Source organism: Dendrobates tinctorius, unplaced genomic scaffold (genome assembly GCF_039654945.1).
Source record: "Dendrobates tinctorius isolate UK_male_01 unplaced genomic scaffold, ASM3965494v1 ptg000089l, whole genome shotgun sequence".
In the NCBI taxonomy this organism is placed as follows: domain Eukaryota; kingdom Metazoa; phylum Chordata; class Amphibia; order Anura; family Dendrobatidae; genus Dendrobates; species Dendrobates tinctorius.
This window is the reverse complement of record NW_027361757.1, coordinates 16,103,737-16,122,663: the sequence shown is the minus strand read 5'-3', so window position 1 is coordinate 16,122,663 and position 18,927 is coordinate 16,103,737. Positions and strand designations below refer to the sequence as shown.

General features: G+C 41.6%; 1 protein-coding gene across 1 annotated transcript in view; it reads left to right on the top strand.

The window, feature by feature from the left end:
- Positions 1-18,927, top strand: part of TLL2 (tolloid like 2) — a 337,545-nt gene that overhangs the window by 128,938 nt on the left and 189,680 nt on the right. The window lies entirely within an intron of this gene.

Here is an 18,927-nt window from a genome sequence, read left to right as displayed (position 1 = left end):
ATATGTGGGGGGGGGGCACTGTTTGGGTGCACGGCAGGGCGCAGAAGGGAATGAGCGCCATTTGACTTTTTGAAATGAAAATTAGCTCCAATCGTTAGCGGACACCATGTCGTGTTTGGAGAGCCCCTGTGTGCCTAAACTTTGGAGCTCCCCCACAAATGACCCCATTTTGGAAACTAGACCCCCTAAGGAACTTATCTAGATGCATAGTGAGCACTTTGAACCCCCAGGTGATTCACAGAAGTTTATAATGCAGAGCAGTGAAAATAAAAAATCTTTTTTTTTCCTAAAAAAAAATTTTGTAGTTGGCAATTTTTTATTTTCACAAGGGTACTAGGATAAATTGGACCCCAAAAGTTGTTGTCCAGTTTGTCCTGAGTACGCTGGTACCCCATATGTGTGGGGGAACCACTGTTTGGGCACACGTTGGGGCTCAGCAGGGAAGTAGTAACATTTTGAAATGCTGACTTTGATGGAATGGTCTGCGGGCGTCATGTTACATTTGCTGAGCCCCTGTGTGCCTAAACAGTAGAAACCCCCCACAAGTGACCCCATTTTGGAAACTAGACCCCCCAAGGAACTTATCTAGATGTGTGGTGAGCACCTTGAACCCCCAAGTGCTTCACAGAAGTTTATAATGCAGAGCCGTGAAAATAAAAAATCATTTTTTTTCCCTTAAAAAAAAATGAATTTTAGCACGCAATTTTTTTTTCACAAGGGTAACAGGAGAAATTGGACCCCAAAAGTTGTTGTCCAGTTTGTCCTGAGTACGCTGATACCCCATATGTGGGGGATGACCACTGTATGGGCACACGTCAGGGCTCGGAAGGGAAGTAGTGATGTTTTGGTATGCAGACTTTGATGGAATGGTCTGCGGGCATCATGTTACATTTGCAGAGCCCTTGATGTACCTAAACTGTGGAAACCCCCCACAAGTGACCCCATTCTGGAAACTAGACCCCCCAAGGAACTTATCTAGATGTGTGGTGAGCACCTTGAACCCCGAAGTGCTTCACAGAAGATTGTAACGCAGAGCCATGAAAATAAAAAACTTTTTTTTTCCTCAAAAAATGAATTTTTAGCTCGCAATTTTTTATTTTCACAAGGGTAACAGGAGAAATTGGACCCCAAAAGTTGTTGTCCAGTTTGTCCTGAGTATGCTGATACCCCATATGTGGGGAGGGACCATTGTTTGGGCACACGTCGGGGCTCGGAAGTGAAGTAGTGACGTTTTGAAATACCGACTTGATCGAATGGTCTGCGGGCATCATGTTACGTTTGCAGAGCCTCTGATGTGCCTAAACAGTGGAAACCCCCCACAAGTGACCCCATTTTGGAAACTAGACCACCAAGGAACTTATCTAGATGTGTGGTGAGCAGCACTCTGAACCCCCAAGTGCTTCACAGAAGTTTATAACGCAGAACCGTGAAAATAAAAAATCTTTTTTTTCCTCAAAAAATGATTTTTTTAGCCCGCAATTTTTTATTTTCACAAGGGTAACAGGAGAAATTGGACCCCAAAAGTTGTTGTCCAGTTTGTCCTGAGTACGCTGGTACCCCATATGTGGGGGGGAACCATTGTTTGGGCACACGTCAAGGCTCGGAATGGAAGTAGTGACGTTTTGAAATACAGACTTTGATGGAATAGTCTGCGGTCGTCATTACGTTTGCAGAGCCCCTGATGTGCCTAAACAGTGGAAACCCCCCACAAGTGACCCCATTTTGGAAGCTAGACCTTCCAAGGAACGTATGTAAGATGTGTTGTGAGCACTTTGAACCCCCCAAGTGCTTCACAGAAGTTTATAATGCAGAGACGTGAAAATGAAAAAATCATTTTTTTCCACAAAAATAATTTTTTAGCCCCCAATTTTTTATTTTCCCAAGGGTAACACGAGAAATTAGTCCCCAAAAGTTGTTGTGCAATTTTTCCTGAGTACGCTGATACCTCATATGTTGGGGTAAACCACTGTTTGGGCACACGTCAGGGCTTGGAAGGGAGGGAGCACCGTTTGACTTTTTGAGCGCAAAATTGGCTGGAATCAATGGTTGCACCATGTCGCGTTTGGCGACCCCCCTGATGTGCCTAAACAGTGGAAACCCCTCAATTCTAACTCCAACCCTAACCCCAACACACCCCTAACCACAGCCCTAACCCTAACACATCCCTAACCACAAGCCTAACCCTAATTCCAACGCTAACCCTAATTCCAACCCTAACCCTAATTCTAACCCTAATTCCAACCCTAACCCTAATTCCAACCCTAACCCTAATTCAACCCTAACCCTCTTTCCAATCCTAACCCTAACCCTCTTTCCAACCCTAACCCTAACCCTCTTTCCAACCCTAACCCTCTTTCCAACCCTAACCCTAACCCTCTTTCCAACCCTAACCCTCTTTCCAACCCTAACCCTCTTTCCAACCCTAGCCCTAACCCTCTTTTCAACCCTAACCCTCTTTTCAACCCTAACCCTCTCTTCAACCCTAACCCTAACCCTCTTTTCAACCCTAACCCTAACCCCCTTTTCAACCCTAACCCTAACCCTAATGGAAAAATAAAAATATTTTCTTTATTTTATTAGTTCTGCCTACCTATGGGGGTGATAATCGGGGGGGTTTATTTACTTTTTCTTTCATTTTGATCACTGTGAGAGTGATCAAAATGAAAGAATGGAATCTGCAGCCGGCAAATTCGGGCGGGCGCACTGCGCATGCGCCCGCCATTTTCTAAGATGGCGGCGCCCATGAACCGGACCCGCCGGACACCGGGAGCGACAGGGGGACATAGAAGGTGCCGGGGGAGGTGAGAGGGGGTGATGGGGTTATCGGAATCTGGCGGGGAGCAGAGGGAATGGGAGGGGGGCAGATGATGACAGCGGCGGCAGATCGCCGCCGTCATTCAGTTGCGGGGGGGCGATCGCCGGTGGGGGGGGGGTGGAATCGGTGTCTCCAGCCATGTCCGATGATACAGCAGCATCGGCCATGGCTGGATTGTAATATTTCATCAATTTTCATTGATGAAATATTACTATCGCTCTGATTGGCTGTTTCACTTTTAACAGCCAATCAGAGCGATCGTAGCCACGTGGGGGCGAAGCCACGCCCCCTGTGGCGAAGAACAAAGCCCCCTGTATCTGCGGGTCGGGTGACCTTTCAGTGACCTAGGTCCCCCGACCCGCAGGGGGGCTTTAAAGTCATGACGCCACATAGGCGTCATGGGTCGTTCTGACACGACTTTACATGACGCCTACGTGGCGTCAAAGGTCGTGAAGGGGTTAAGCTGCAAAAACAGAAAAAACCCATCCGAGAAATTGCTACAACACTAGGAGTGGCAAAATCTATAGTTTGGTGCATCCTGAAAAAGAAAGAAGGCACTGGTGAACTCTTCAATGCAAAAAGACCTGGGCGCCACGGAAGACAACAGTGGTGGATGATCGCAGAATAATCTCCATGGTGAAGAGAAACCCATTCACAACAGCCAACCAAGTGAACAACACTCTCCAGGAGGTAGGTGTATCAATATCCAAATCTACCATAAAGAGAAGACTGCATGAAAATAAATACAGAGGTTTCACTGCACAGTGCAAGCCACTCATAAGCATCAAGAATCAAAAGTCTAGACTGGACTTTGCTAGAAAACATCTAAAAAAGCCACCATAGTTCTGGAAGAACATTCTTTGGACATATGAAACCAAGATCAACCTCTACCAGAATGATGGAAAGAGAAAAGTATGGCGAAGGAGTGGTACAGCTCATGATCCAAAGCATACCACATCATCTGTAAAACACGGCGAAGGCAGTGTGATGGCTTGGGCATGCATGGCTGCCAGTGGCATTGGGTCACTAGTGTTTATTGATGATGTGACACAGGACAGAGCAGCCGAATGAATTCTGAGGTATTCAGAGCCATACTGTGTGCTCAGATCCAGCCAAATGCAGCCAAACTGATTGGTCGTCGTTTCATACTACAGATGGACAATGACCCAAGACATAAAGCCAAAGCAACCCAGGAGTTTATTAAAGCAAAGAAGTGGAATATTCTTGAATGGCCAAGTCAGTCACCTGATCTCAACCCAATTGAGCATGCATTTCACTTGTTAAAGACTAAACTTCAGACAGAAAGGCCCACAAACAAACAGCAACTGAAAACCACCGCAGTGAAGGCCTGGCAGAGCATCAAAAAGGAGGAAACAAAGCGTCTGGTGATGTCCATGAGTTGAAGACTTCAGGCAGTCATTGCCAACAAAGGGTTTTCAACCAAGTACTAGAAATGAACTTTTTATTTACTATTATTTAATCTGTCCTATTACTTTTGGTCCCTTTAAAAACAGGGTGGCACATGTTAAGGAGCTGAAACTCCTAAACCCTTCATCCAATTTTAATGTGGATATCCTCAAATGAAAGCTGAAAGTCTGTACTTCAACTGCATCTGAATTGTTTTGTTTAAAATTCATTGTGGTAATGTCTACTGTAGAACCAAAATTAGAAAAATGTCTCTGTCCAAATATATATGGACCTTACTGTATTTATCTATAGATATATCTGTCTATCGATATATCTATCTATCTATAGATGTATCTATCTATCGATAGATAGATATATCTATAGATATATACAGTAGATAGATATATTGATAGACAGATAGATATATCTATAGATATATAGATAGAGAAGAGGTTGGACAAAGAAATGACATCACAATTTTTTTTTTTGTTAAAAACCATATCTTTATTTAGCTTACAAAAATGCATACAAATCCACATGAAAAAAACGCATGAAAATCCTCATCAAATCCGTGCGGATTTTTACCTGCGTTTTCTGCCAAGAGATTCAGATTCTTTGCAGAAAATTCCATAGGTGAATCTGCAACGTGTGCGCGTACCCTTATGCTTTTGGTGGGTAGTTGGCGAAGCCACAAATCATCTGGAAATAGGGCATACTGCAGTTTCGATAGCGTATGGGGAGCACACAGTATGGGCTCCTTCACATGTCAGCGATTTTTTCTTGTACGCATTAAAATGGTTTTAGGTTCATCAGTGTTTTTGAGCAGAGTGTCAGAGGGTCAGTCTTTAGTGTCAAAGATTGCTCAGATTTGCTTCTATCAAACAGTTGGTGAAAAATGCAGAGCTCACAAATGTTATATATACAGTATGAGCCTCCCACATAGCATCCTATATACAATATGGGCCCCACATAACCCTTCTATATACAGTGTGAACCCCAACATAGCCCCCTGTATAGAGCATGAGCCCCACATAACTTCTCTATAAACAATATGAGCCATTGCATAGCTCCCTGTATACGGTATGAGCCACAACTTAGCCTCCCATATATAGTATGAGCTCCCACATAACCTCCTATATACAGCATGAGCGCCCACAGCATCAGCCCCCACATATCCTCTAATTAATATACAACATCAGACCCCTCATAGCTTCCTATATACAAGCAAACATCCCATACACATAAAAATAAAGGAACAACACACTTGCCTCACTGCAGTGCCCCCGATGCTCTGCTCTCTCCGATGTGATACATTGTCTCGCCACAGTGCACAGTTGACGCAATGAAATGAAGTCATCGTGACTGCTGTCTCATGCTGATTGGTGGAAGACAGAGCCAGCAGCTCCATCATCCATCAATGTATTCACTGCTGTCTGCATCCCGAGGATGAGGATAGCAGTGGTAGTGGGCAGTGGCAGACCATGGGCCACTGTTTCAGTCCTCCAGCTATCTCAGTTTACGTGCTGGACTGGAACAGCCAGAATTTCGGATGTGACCTGAGGGCTGCAGTTTGCCCAGCTCTGCCATAGACTATAATAGGTACAAGTGTTATTTGTGAAAAACACTGATGGCACTCGTACAAGAAAAACTGACATCTGCATGAGCGCCAACTCTATAACTGTTTGTTTGGTTTATGTGAAAATGGTGAAATCCCGTGCGCCTGGTTCTGAGACCAATATTGACAGTGAAGGGCCTCTGTGCAGAGCTTGTGTCTGGGCCCCCATCCGTCACACCTCACCTATATAAACTAATGCACATTTACATACATATTCACATTAGACACAATATAATAAAATGTGCATCTTACACTTTTTGTCCTCACAAACTTAGTACAAATATGCCCAACAAAAAAAAGGATGTAGCTCACCAATATAATTCATTAGGCGTCCCACTCGTGCACAGTGCAAGGAACCTGCCAGCCCGTAGGTGAAACTAGAAAGAAGGAAGAAGAATCCAGAATCCTGGGAGACACCAAAACTCAATCCAGCACATGTGTGAGTAAAAATTCCTTATTAATTGGTTAAAATAGGACAAAAACAAATCATGGACTACAGTGACCTATTCAGCAAAACGTTGAAAAGTATGCGTTTAGAGCAATGTAGTTCAAAGTATGCAGACTAGAATAAATACAATACTTTTGTTCATTCATTTATAGTTGTAACAGCCACGCCTTCTTTTTACGTAAGCTTCTCTATTTAGACTTTGAGCCCGATTCATCAAGATCGGCGTTGTCCATACCTTGATGAATGAGCGAACTGGGAGTCAGGCGCTCCTTATTCATGAAGAACGGCACGCCTCTGCATGAATCTGGATCGTCTGCTGAGTGAGATTTCTCATCATGAATTAGACAAGCTGTGGTGTCTCATCCAATTTTGGCAAAGCTGGGAGAAACCGGCGTGAAAAACTGCAAAATTTTGGCTTGGCATTGAGTTGTGCCAAAATGTTGTGACTTTTCAAAGCTTTTTCATCAGAATTGTGATGAGAATGTTTTCATAGTTCCTTTTTGCTAGTCAAGCTGTAATTTTATTGAGTGCTATTTTCCCAACACAAAGTTACAATTGTATTCACATTTTGTTTATGGATAATGGAGAAAAAAACATTGCTTTTAGTAAGTCTGTAAGAATTATATATATATATATATATATATATATATATATATACAGAGAGAGAGAGAGATGTCCTGGTATATAAAGATGTACAATATGCCTGTAAGGAAGTATACCACAAAGTCATAAAAATCCTGCCTTACGTGCTAGAGGTTGAATCGTGAGACAAAACACATAAAAAAAATAAATAACAACATTTAAAAAAAGCTGATAACTATATATGAAGGTATTAATTGAGTATAGAGAGATGCAGCGGGCCCTTCATCAAATTTTCTTCGTCAGAAGATGAATCTAAACTGAACTGGGAGAAAGTGGAGTGATCCTCATGGTCTTGCTGTCTGTGACAGGAAGAAAATGGGAGCATGTGCTAGTTATCATTCATCTTTCAGATGAGACTCGCCTATACAGTTCAATGATGCAAAAAAAAGTGTGCAATATTTACACCATCAGTATTGCATCTGTATTTAAGGTTGTGTGCACACGCTGCGGATTCTGCTGCAGATACGCAGCAGTTTTGGTCCTGTAGATCCACAGCAGTTCCTGCTGCGATGTACAGTGCCATTATAATCAATGGAAATAGAAATCCGCAGTGCACACTGTGGAATTTTCCACGCGGATTTGCTGCGGTTTCAAAACCGCAGCATGTCAATTCTTTGTGAGTGGATTCCGCTGCGGTTTGGCACATGCTCCATGGCAGGTGTCAAACCGCAGAAAATCTGCAGATAAACCGCAGGTCTTTTGACCTGCGGTTTTACCTGCGGATTTGCACAAATCCATGCAGAAAATTCCACAGGACAATCCGCAGTGTGTGCACACGCCCTTACAGTACAATTGCAAACATTTCAAAGAAAAATGAATTGTGCCTTTTATTTTTTTCTTTATTTTTAATTTTGTAAAAGAATGGATGTCATCTGGATGTAAAAAATTGATTACCTAAATACATGACCAATATATACACAAAGCATTACAAAGGTCAATCTATTTTTTTTTATTTTACAAGTGAAAATGGACAATTTTTCATACACTCATCAGAACTTAGCCTTGCCACACAACATAAAAAAAATACTTTGTGAATCTGGCCTGAAAATCTCGAATCAAAAATGAAATTTACAGGTGTAAAAATGGATCTTGTGGGTGTAGAATTAAGCTTCTGTTTTCACAAACTATTGCACAAATATATATATATATATATATATATATATATGTGTGTGTGTGTTTTTAGAACATGCATGCTTTGTGAGCCATGTCTAAATTTCTAGATGATGGGAGATTTTTCTTTTGACTTTTATTAAAAAAAACAAAACAATAATTATGTATGGCTTACTCATCTTCCAATGCAAGGTGTGAAGAATAAATAAATGTTTGTTACTAAGGTGCTGTTACTTTCCGTATATCACAGATCAATTCACAGACAATGAGTGACTATACAGCTACAGCACCTTCCTATGTATCACCATACACTTCAGCAATGTGTGAAATGGCAACTCAAATCCGTGTTCGAATTGGCAGGGATCTGTGCGGATTGTTCTGCTTATCTCCATTTGTAATTAATGACATCTGCAGCTTTTTCACAAGAAATTGTGCATGCTGCGAGTAAATAGGTTGTTTTTTTTTGGATCCCCGTTAATTCACTAACATTTTACTGTACTTTGTTGCAGAATTTCAATGCTGATTTCACGAGCAAAATTTCACAACAAATATGTAATTTGTGAATTCATCCTTAGTTTAGTGATCTTCATTTCCTTAAAGGGGTTGTCCGCGCTTTTCACATCATCAGTACATATCTGGGCTGCAGAATTATGACAATAAGTAATTTACTTTCTGTCACTAGTTTGCACGGTTTTCTAGATATTCTGAACAGAACGTCCAAGGGGGGTGTGTTATGGCATTGAAATGAGAACTGGTCATAACCTCCTACTCTACTCCAAACATGCCCTCTATAGCAACAACCCCACCCTCCATAGCTACAGGCCCTCCCCGTCCACATGAAGAAGCCTATCCCTCCTCACACAGTAACAAATCCTCCCCCTCCAGCAGCCTCAGTGCAGAGAGCAGCTGCTCCTTCCCCAGACACACACTGAACAGTGATCTATATCTATGGAAAGTGAAACCAGTGAGGAGGAGGGAAAATCGTCCTGGATTCTAATCTGCACAGGGGATGGCAGTCACTGATGTAATCTGTTGTGTGACAAAGCCTCTGCTGTGTGAAAGAGACAGCTCTGTGTCACTGATGTCTTCACACAGCAGCAGATTTGGTGCAGTGTATGTGTGAGAACTGTGTCTCTAATGACACAAATACTGATGGGAGCAGCCTGTCCAATCAGCAGCTGTAACTGTGAAGTGTTGGGGGGTGTATGTATGTATGTATTGTGCTGCTTTCACAAATACAGGATCACTCCTGTGTTTCCAGTGCTGGAATGATGATAAAGATGAGTGCTGGTGCAGTTTACTGCAAGCCAATGAGTGGGCAGTAGGCGGTGCTGGTCACTGGAGCTTGCTGGGACTTTGGTGGAGCTTCACACATACACTGCACCAAATCTGCTGCTGTGTGAAGACATCAGTGACACAGAGCTGTCTCATTCATACAGCAGAGGCTTTGTCACAAAACAGATTACATCAGTGACTGCCATCCCCTGTGCAGATTAGAATACAGGACGATTTTCCCTCCTCCTCACTGGTTTCACTTTCCATAGATAACTGTGTGTGTCTGGGGGAGGAGCTGCTCTCTGCTCTCTGCACTGAGGCTGCTGGAGGGGAAGAATTCATTACTGTGTGAGGAGGGATAGGCTTCTTCATGTGGACGGGGAGGGCCTGTAGCTATGGAGGGTGGGGTTGTTGCTATAGAGGGCATGTTTGGAGTAGAGTAGGAGGTTACGACTAGTTCTCATTTCAATGCCATAACACCCCCCCCCTTGGACGTTCTGTTCAGAATATCTAGAAAACCGTGCAAACTAGTGACAGAAAGTAAATTACTTATTGTCATAATTCTGCAGCCCAGATATGTACTGAGATTATGTGAAAAGCCCAAACAACCCCTTTAATTTGATGAAATCACTATTCAAGCTTTATTGGATTAAAAAAATCCTATACATTATTTTTGAGATGAGCGATCCCAAAACTTAAAGGTCAGTGTCTGGCGCTAAATGCCGAACACAGACTTTTCCTGGAAGTCCATTTTAAAGTCAGGGGAAGTCTGTTGCAGAGAGAGAGAGATTTTTTTTCTGGATGCAAAGTTTGGGTCTCCATTGTTTTGAAAGTGATTCGGATCCTGGTTCAAGTTTGGGTAAAGTTCTGGTACCTGAACCGAACTTTACACTAAAGTTCAGGTCTGGTACCAGAATCCAAATTTCCACAGGTCTGCCAATCACTAGTTATTTTGTTACTGTCATAAGATAATGTAGAATTAAATGCCATCTGACAAGTATACCATATAATCCTTATACCTTGTACATTATAGCTGTTTCTGTAGATCAGGATAAAACCTTTTCTTAATAGCATGTGGGTCACTGTGGACCCCCTGGTAAATTCCGTTTAATGATTACTAAATAAGGTCAATGTAAACGGCATGACAGCATTACAAGGTACTTTATTGAGATGTTGACTTTGGCAGTAGGGGCATAAGTAGTGGCGAAGATTCCGTTGTCCCATTTATTTCCATGGTTTTGAATGAATGAGTTGAATTAAGTTTTATGTGAAAGTTTTTCCAGAAACTATTTGGGTTAACTCCAGCTGTAGTATCAGCTGAAATAACACTGCTCCAGTACATTTCATTCCAAATAAAATTTAGTATTTGGAGAAATTTGTGTTTGTATCCAATGTAAACAAATGCGGAATTACAGGGTGAAAATGTTAACAAAATTGGTCACAGTTTGGAGATCTGCATAAAATAATAAAACTATAATTTCTTATGATTCTAGAAAGCTTATTATAACTACTTGCAGATTTATTTATGGTCTCCCTGACAGAAGGGCCACTGCGATGTATACAAGCAAAGTTTCAAGGCTCTCTGCAAGAGCTAAAATGATTAATTTGTTAATATTCACCTTATTGCAACAACTTTTTTTTAATAATTGTATGTATTTATATTTTGCTTTTGTGGTCCTGATTTCCATACTGACTAATGCATTAAGTCATCATGTAGTTCTGTTATGATTGGTTGGCTCTGCATGCTTTTCTGCGTTCTGGGAGAGCTCTTCTGTACTATTTCTAGTGTAAAGGCTAAACCTCTCAGAACACAAGTTGCCCTAATTAACTGTATGTGGTCAATAAGCAAGCAGTGAATGCTAGGCTGATAGAACTAGGTAGGCTAAGGAATTATGATTACAGCTGTAGATGACTTTGATATAGCACAAAAGCATGTATCTGTTAAAGTAGCCAAAATACATTGTTAGTGTATGTATAAATATATTGTACTTATAGGCCAAATTCAGCAAAGCAATTATGGCAGAATTCTGGCATAAATCTTTTTGAAAGTCATAGATTTTTTGTGCAACAGAGTTGCGCAAAAATTTTGTGGCTTTTGGCCTGTTCAGTTTCATTTAGCTCCATAAAAATGGTTGAAGTTGGGGCGGGATGGGGGCGCGACAGGGATGTAATGCCATAGCTCATCTAATTCTTGACGAGCACTGGTGTTCCTCACTCCAGACATCTTTCTCCAGTCCCTGACTGAAGTAGGATTGGTTACGAGACGAACGGCCGTGCATACCACTTGTCAGACACTCCTGATTTATTAAGATGCACCACACTCTTAAAAAGGATCATCTGACTCCCAACACACCCCCTCTTTAAGACAAGCATTCTTCACACCCTGGTTGATGAGGGGGTGGGATGAAGTGCGAACTCCCGATTCATTAAGAGGCGCACACCTCTTAATGATTCAGGCGCGGCATTCTCCTCAGTGTTCACCTTGCTACAAATCTGAGACTGGAGTAAGATTTGTGGTGTAATAAACTCCACAGCTCATCATGAATTTGCTGAGTAGGAGTCACCATACACCATCCCACCTAATCTTTGCCCACTTTGTCGTAGCTGGGAGAAGATGGGGTAAAGACAAGATAAAATACACATTTTTTTGCACAGCCTCATTGCATGTTTTTTTTTTTAACGCTAGACTTAAAAAACTTTGATGTATTGGGGCCATAAAATACCAAAAGGAATTCAGAAGCACAGCATCTTTACAAAGGTTAAAAAAATTTGTCTCGTCCTGCGTCATTTTTCTGGAATGCACTACCCCGGATATGAATAATACCCCGCCCCCCACATTTTTAAACATGTTTTAAAAACATGCCTTCTGGCAGGCCTATCACCTCACTTCACTAATATAACTCTTCCGTGTTCCCATTTTCTAAATTTTCCTCAGAATCTGGTCCCTCTTATTCATCTGTCTCCATTGCCTCCATGCACCCAATATCACTTGGTATCTGTACTTAGACACATACTGGCTGGTGACTGGATCATGCAGCTTATTTGACAAACCCCTATTTAATGTAAAAATGGCTGGACCATACAGGACCATACAGGACCATACATGACAAGTACCTTCTACTTATTGTGTCCCCCCCGGTCCTCACTCCGCCTGTAACTATTGTTACTTTGTAATGTTTTTTTTTGTCAGTAGATGTCCCAGTTTAATTGTAAAGTGCTTTTGAATATGTTAGCTCTATAAAAATAAAATTATTATTATGATGGTCCAATAATTTGGCACTACCTCTGTCTCTACTCATTTCCTTGTAGAGAAACAACCGTGATAATTCAAGCATTCATAGTAGTCTACACTACAATCAAGTACATTTATGACTGAATGTGTTGGCACCTTTGAAATTGTCCCAGAAAATGAAGTACGGTGTTTCTCCCAGAAAATTATTGCAATTACACATCTTTTGATATATACATATCGATTTCCTTTTGTGAATTGGAACAACCCAAAAAATGGACTGGACAAAATTGTTGACACCTTTCAAAATTAAGAGTAAACAACTGTTTAAAGCACGCGATGCTCTTTTAATCTCACCTGTTGCAAGTAAGAGTTGTGAACAATATGAAGATCACATTTGAACCCAAATAAAAAGGGGAAAAGTTGACTCAATCTTTGCATTGTGTGTCTCTGTAACACTAACCACGGAGAACAGAAAGTTGACAAGAGAACTGTCTGAGGACTTGGGAACCAAAATTGTTGAAAAATATCAACAATCTGAAAGTTATAAGTCCATCTCCAGAGTTCTTGATGTTTCTTTGTCCACGGTGCGCAACATAGTCAAGAAGTTTACAACCCATGGTAGCTAATCTCCCTGGACATGGACAACAGAGAAAAATTGCTGAAAGGTTGCAACGCAGCATAGTCAGATGGTGGATAAGCAACCTCACTTAAGCTCCAAAGAAATTCAGAGTGTCCTGCAAGCTTATGGTGCATCAGTATCAGCACAAACTATCTGTTGACATTTGAATTAAATGAAAATCTATGGAAGAAGACCCAGGAAGGCCCCACTGCTGACAGAGACCTAAAAAATTTAGACTGTAGTTTGTCAAAATATATGTATGTAAGCCAAAATCCTTCAGGGAAAGTGTCTTGTGGACAGATGTCACCAAGATAGAGCTTTTTGGTAAAGCACATCATTTTTACTGTTTACCGAAAAGAGAATGAGGCCTACAAAGAAAAAAACACTACCTACAGTCAAATATTGGAGGTTCAAATACGTTTTGGGGTTGTTTTGCTGCCTTTGGTACTAGGTGCTTTGACTTTGTACAAGGCATCATGAAATCTGAAGTCTGGAGATTGCCAACTTGTTTTGGGTCGAAATTTAGTGCCCAGTGTCAAGTTGGGCTTGTGTCGTAGGTCATGGATTTTCCAGCAGGACAATGATCCCAAACATACTTCAAAAAGCACCCAAAAATGGATGGAAACAAAGCACTGGACAGTCCTGAAGTGGCAGAAATAAGTCCGGATCTAAATCCTATTGAACACCTGTGGAGAGATCGTAAAATTGCAGTTGGCAGATAGGAAGCGATTTGATTGCCGCTATTTTATTTCAAAGAGTGTGCAATTAAATATTAAGTTGAGGTTGCCAACAATTATGTTTGGCCCGTTTTGGGGGTTTTGTGTGAAATTATGTCCAATTTTACTTTTTTCCCGTTTTTTAGTGTTCTTCCAGTACACACAAAGGAAATAAATGTGGACAACAAATCATATGTAATTGCAATAATTTTGTAGGAGACAAACTTCCTTATCTGGAACAATTTCAAGAGTGTCAACACTTTCGTCCATGACTGTATGTAGAAACCCTTCCTACTGTATGTATTGGTACCACAAGGTATGTGCAAAGTGTACATGTACCACTGATATACACACCAGTCACAGCCAATAATGGACCTTGGCATATGTACTGATGGAAAACGTGTGATTGTTTTTCTTCTGTATTAACCCCTTACTGACCGCTGATACGCCATGACTCTGTTGGTTTTTTTAGCGTCCCCAATGTTGTGACTGCAAAAAAAGAAGTCCTATTTTCCATTTATTTCTCTCTCCTCTGATATGATCTAGCACATCAGAAGATAGAGAAATGGGGTACCCCGAGCACCCCCCCAAGGACCTCCGGTGTCCTTCGGTCCCTCCGACTCTTCCCGGAAGAAAATGGTGCGCACGCTGAGATCTGCCGTCCGTCACCCGGCAACAATACAAGATTTCTCCTATTTGTTCTTTTTGATCACATCACTGTGATGGACCCCATCACGGTGATCAAAATAAAAAAAATGTAAATCAAACCTCTTTTATCACCCCCTTAGTTAGCTAAAAATAAAATAAAAAAAATTTATTTCCATTTTTCCATTAGGGTTGGGATTAGGGTTAGGGTTGGGGCTAGGGTTAGGGTTGGGGGTAAGGTTAGGGTTGAGCTAGGGGTAGGGTTGGGCCTAGGGTTAGGGTTGTGTTGGGGTTCTGGTTTGGTGTTGGGGTTACGGTTGGGGTTAGGGTTGTGGTGTTGGAGTTAGACTTGTTGTGTTGGAGTTAGGGTTGTGTTGGGGTTGGGATTAGGGTTAGGGTTGGGATTGGGTCAGGGGTAGGGCTGTGTTATAGTTGGATTTAGAATTAGGGGGTTGTCAATGTTTAGGTACATTAGGGGGTCTCCAAACGTGACATGGCGCCTGCTATTGATTCCAGAGAATTTTGGGTTCAAAAAGTCAAACAGTGTTCCCTTCCTTCTGAGCCTTGCCATGTGCACAAATATTGGCTTTCCCGGTGTACTCAAGAGAAATTGCACAACAAATTTTGTGGTCCATGTTCTCGTGTTACCCTTGTGGAAATAAAGTTTGGGTCTAAAGTTATTTTTTTGTGAAAAAAGTAAAATGTTAATTTTTTCCTTCCACATAGCTTTAGTTCTCGTGAAGCATCTGAAGTGTTAATAAACTTCTTGAATGTGGGTTTTGAGAACCTTGAGGGGTGCAGTTTTTAGAATAGTGTAAGTTTTGGGTATTTTATGTCATATTGACCCCCAAAACTCACTTCAAATGTGAGGTGGTCCCTAAAAAAATGGTTTTGTAAATTTTGTTGGAAAAATGAGAAATTGCTGGACAACTTTTAACTCTTATAACGTTCTAACAAAAAAAAATGTTTCCTAAATTGTGGTGATGTGAAGTAGACATGTGGGAAATGTTATTTATTAACTATTTGTGCGATATGACTTTCAGATTTGAGGGCACAAAAATTAAAAGTTTGAAAATTTTCAAAATTTTTGACAAATTTCCTTTTTTTTCATAAATAGATGCAGGTCCTATCAAAGAAATTTTACCACTAACATGAAGTACAATATGTCACAAAAAAACATTCTCAGAATCAGTGAGATACGTTGAAGCGTTCCAGGGCTATAACTTCATAAAGTGACAGTGATCAGAATTGTAAAAATTGGCTTGGTCATTAAGTACAAAATTGGCACTGTCACTAAGGGGTTAAAGGGGTGGTCCAAAACCAATACTGACTTTCTAAAATTCTCTCATTATTTATTTTAATAGTAAAGTAGTGTTTCTAGTTTGGTTTCGTTAAAAAGTTCCTACTCTTCCCTCTCTGATCTTATTTATTTATTTTTACCTATTTCCATTTTGAGAACACTATGTTTGAGAATCCCTATACATGCTGGAATACTCAAATGGGACGTCATCAGTGGCCAGAGTCTGTGGTCAGTGCCACAGCCTTTTTCCACACCCTAAAAATGCATAGTCATCAGTAACGTCCATTACAGGGGCTTGGCTAGTGAGAAAGTGTTGGTTGTTGTATGCTCAGTATGAGCTCCCTTCTTACTGTGCAATATTCATCTCAGTGCTGAGTGACAGTGCTCTTCCTCGCCGGATTTAATTAGAATACTGAAGGGATCTGTGTCATGAAAAAGGCGATCTTCTTTACTGAAGCAACTCAATCATTCCAAGATTTGGTGGTACTTTCCCTTTATTATTTGTGTACATATAAATGTTGATTGATAGATATCAATTGTTTTAATATTGAGACCATCCCGTGCGTGTATATATGTGCACACATATTTTCTTAAGTACAATTGCGTGAAAAATTGTCACACTTAAATGTTTAAGATTACCGAACAAATTTAAATATTAGACAAAGATAACACAAGTAAACACTGAATGCAGTTTTTAAACGAAGGTCTTTATTATTAAGCGAAAAAGAAATCCAAACCCACAGAGCCCTGAGTAAAAAAGTGATTACCCCCATAACTGAGGTTTATCACATGTTTGGGAAGCTGAGTTCAAATTCTCTAGCCACATGCTGGCCTAATTACTGCCACACCTGTTCATAATCAAGAAATCGGACCTGCCTGACAGTGAAATAGAGCAAAAGTTCCTCAAAAGCTAGATGTCATGCCCAGATCCAAAGAAATTCTGGAATAAATGATAAGCAAAGTAATTGAAATCCATCAGTCTGGAAAAAGTTATAAAGCCATTTCTCAAGCTTTGGCACTCCAGCGAATCACAGTGAGAGTCATTATCCACAAATAGCGAAAACATGGAACAGTGGTGAACCTTCCCAGCAGTGACTGGCCAATCAAAATTACCCCAAGAGTGCAGCGACGACTCATCTAAGAGATCACAAAAGACTCCACAACAACATCCAAAGAACTGCAAACCTCACTTGCCTCAGCTAAGGACAGTGTTAGTGATTCCACCATAAGAAAGAGACTGGGAAAAATGGCCTATATGGCAGAGTTCCAAGATGAATACCACTGCTGAACAATAAGAACATAAAGGATTCTTTCAGTTTTTCCATAAAACAAAAGTTGAACTTTTTGGAAGGTGAAAGTCCCATTACATCTAGCGTAGAAGTAACACAGCATTTCAGAAAAGGAACATCATACCAACAGTAAAATATGATGGTGTTAGTGTGATGGTCTGGGGCTATTTTTCTGCTTCAGGACCTGGAAGACTTGCTGTGGTAAATGGAGCCATGAATTCTGCTGTCTAAAAAAAATCCTGAAGGAGAATGTCCATTCATCTGTTTGTTCTCCGAAACAGCTGTCTGTGGATGGATACCATGTTTTGGCATAGGTGGTTTCCTTCATTGGTGACTGCCCTTCCTGTGGTTGTTCCTTCCCGGGGAAAGACCTGGCTAGTCATTGCTTGCATTGAGAAACATGTGATGGTGTCTCCGCGGCTTGTGTTTTGCATGTTTTTGCATATTTCCCATGAGGGATGTGGGCATTGCTCTAGAATCACAGCGTTGAGAAACATATGATGGTGTCTGTGCAGTGTTGGATGTTGATCTCCATGAGTTCATTCATCCTCATTTTTCACATTCATCTGTTTGTGACCTCAAGCGGAAGCGCACTTGGGTTAAGAAGCAGGACAATGATCCAAAACACAAAAAACAAAATTAAGACTTTGGAGTGGGCTTGTCAAAGTCCTGACCTTAATCTGATTGAGATGCTGTGGCACGGCCTTAAAGGTGTTTCATGCTTGGAAACCCACCAACGTGGCTGAATTACAACAATTCTGCAAAGATAAGTACCGTATATACTCGAGTATAAGCCAACCCGAGTATAAGCCGACCCCTCTAATTTTGCCACAAAAAACTGGGAAAACTTAATGACTCGAGTATAAGCCTAGGGTGGGAAATGCTCCATAGATTATTCCCCCATATGGTGTCCCCAGAAGAAGCTCCATAGATTATTCCCCCATATGCTGCCCCCAGAAGAAGCTCCATAGATTGTTCCCCCATATACTGCCCCATAAGAAGCTCCATAGATTATTCCCCCATATGCTACCCCCATAAGAAGTTCCATAGATCGTTCCCCCATATACTGCCCCCATAAGAAGCTCCATAGATTATTCCCCCTTATGCTGCCCCCATAAGAAGCGCCATATTGTTCCCCCATATACTGCCCCCATAAGAAGCTCCATAGATTATTCCCCGATATGCTGCCCCCATAAGAAGCTCCTTAGATTGTTCCCCCATATACTGCCCCCATAAGAAGCTCCTTAGATTATTCCCCCCATGTGCTGCTGCTGCTGCTGCATATAAAAATAAAAAAAATGACATACTCACCTCTCCGTCGCTGGGTGTCAGATACCTGTCCTGCGTCCATGGCTGCTCACCGCTATCTGCCACGTCATCGGTCAGTGACGTTCAGACTGCAGGGGGCACGGCGCGCACTAATCACGTCACCGCGCCCTCTGCTGTCTGAAGTCACTGACCGATGACAGACAGCAGCATGCAGCCATGGACGCATGACAGGTGAGTATCGCTATACTTACCCGTACTGATGCTGTCGCTTGAGCCCCCAGCTTTTCCGCGCTCTCTCTTCCTGCGTTCAGCGGTTATGTGATACCGCTCATTAAAACTCATGAATATGCGCATATTCATGAGTTTTAATAAGCGGTACCACGTGACCGCTGAAGGCAGGAAGAGAGAGCGCGGAGAAGCTGGGGGCTCAAGAGACAGCGTCAGGATGGGTAAGTATGACCTGACACCCCTGTCCCCCCTCCCCCTCCGAGAGGGGGACTTTCAGCCCAAAAAAATGGGCTGAAAATCTCGGCTTATATTCGAGT